The sequence below is a fragment of the Lepidothrix coronata genome, unplaced genomic scaffold (genome assembly GCF_001604755.1).
Source record: "Lepidothrix coronata isolate B3197 unplaced genomic scaffold, Lepidothrix_coronata-1.0 Scaffold396, whole genome shotgun sequence".
NCBI classification, from domain to species: Eukaryota; Metazoa; Chordata; class Aves; order Passeriformes; family Pipridae; genus Lepidothrix; species Lepidothrix coronata.
Window position 1 is genome coordinate 3695 of NW_016690576.1, and position 1102 is coordinate 4796.

The following is a 1102-nucleotide window of genomic DNA, read 5'->3' on the forward strand; positions in this document are numbered from 1 at the left end:
GCCCCAAGGCTGCCAGAGCTCCAGGAGGGTTTGGACAACGCTCCGAGGGACAGGGGGGATTGCTGGGGTGTGTGTGCAGGGCCAGGGGTCGGAGCGGACGCTCCCTGCGCTCCCTCCCAGCTCAGGACCTTCCATCGTGTCCCTGTGGCCCCGTCCCGGTGCCCGCGCGCGCCCCCGCGCGGTGCCCGCGGGAAGGCGGGAGGGGCGTGGCCCGGCTGCGCGGTGACGTCACGAGGGGCGGGACGTGCGCGCTCCCGGCATTTCCGGGTTCCCCGGGCGGAGGCGCGGAGCCGGTGAGGGGGGTGGGAGCGGGGGGATAACGGGGGGCCGGCGTGAGGGGGGTCTGACACGGCGTGAGGGGTGTTGGGGTGCGGACGGGGCGTGCGGGGTGTTGGGCGTCCGTGGGGTGCAGGGGAGGGCCCGTGCGGTGCAGACGGGGCGTGCAGGGAGCGGGGGTCTGGTAAGGGGTGCAGGGTGATTGAGGTCTAACAAGGGGTACAGAGCGATGGGGGCACAGGGTGAGGGGTCTGACAAGGGGCACAGAGTGGTGGGGGTCTGACAGGGGGTACAGGGTGATTGTGGGTTGACAGGGAGTGCAGGTGATCGGTGTCTGACAGGGCGTGCAGGGTAATGAGGGGTCTGACGAGGGGTGCAGGTGATGGGGGCCGTGGGGTACAAGGTGATGAGGTGTCTGATGGGGCGAAGGGTGAGGGGATGCAGAGTGGTGCAAGCAAACACTGCCCCCCTCCAGCTCCCCACGGCCACTGACCCTTCCCCACACCAACCCTGCCTGCACCTCCCCGGGCAGGGCCCGATCTCCCCCCAGCCAACGGCCCCCAGACCCCCAGCCCACCCGTGCCAGGCCCCACACAGGTCAGGGTTAGGGTGGGGTGGCAGCAGGTCAGGTGCACCCCTGTGGGGTCCCACAGCGGGTTGGTGCCTGGTCCTCAATCCCCTCCTGCCAGCACTGACACCCCAAACCTCTCGGCCTGTTCCTCCACCAGCCTGAGATCCCTGTGGGATCCCTGCAGCTTTCCCTGGTTTATCAGGCATTCCATCCTCAATAAACCACGGGTTTTTCACTGAAAATTACCAGCTCTGG

At 68.4% G+C, this 1102-nt stretch overlaps 1 protein-coding gene across 1 annotated transcript in view; it reads left to right on the top strand.

Annotated features, from left to right (window-relative positions):
- The first annotated feature begins 232 nt into the window (after positions 1-232).
- Positions 233-1102, top strand: part of PLEKHM1 (pleckstrin homology and RUN domain containing M1) — a 22960-nt gene continuing 22090 nt past the window's right edge. The window contains exon 1 of the mRNA XM_017839302.1: positions 233-293. The gene's annotated coding sequence lies outside the window, so the exon portion shown is untranslated. The remainder of the gene's footprint in view (positions 294-1102) is intronic.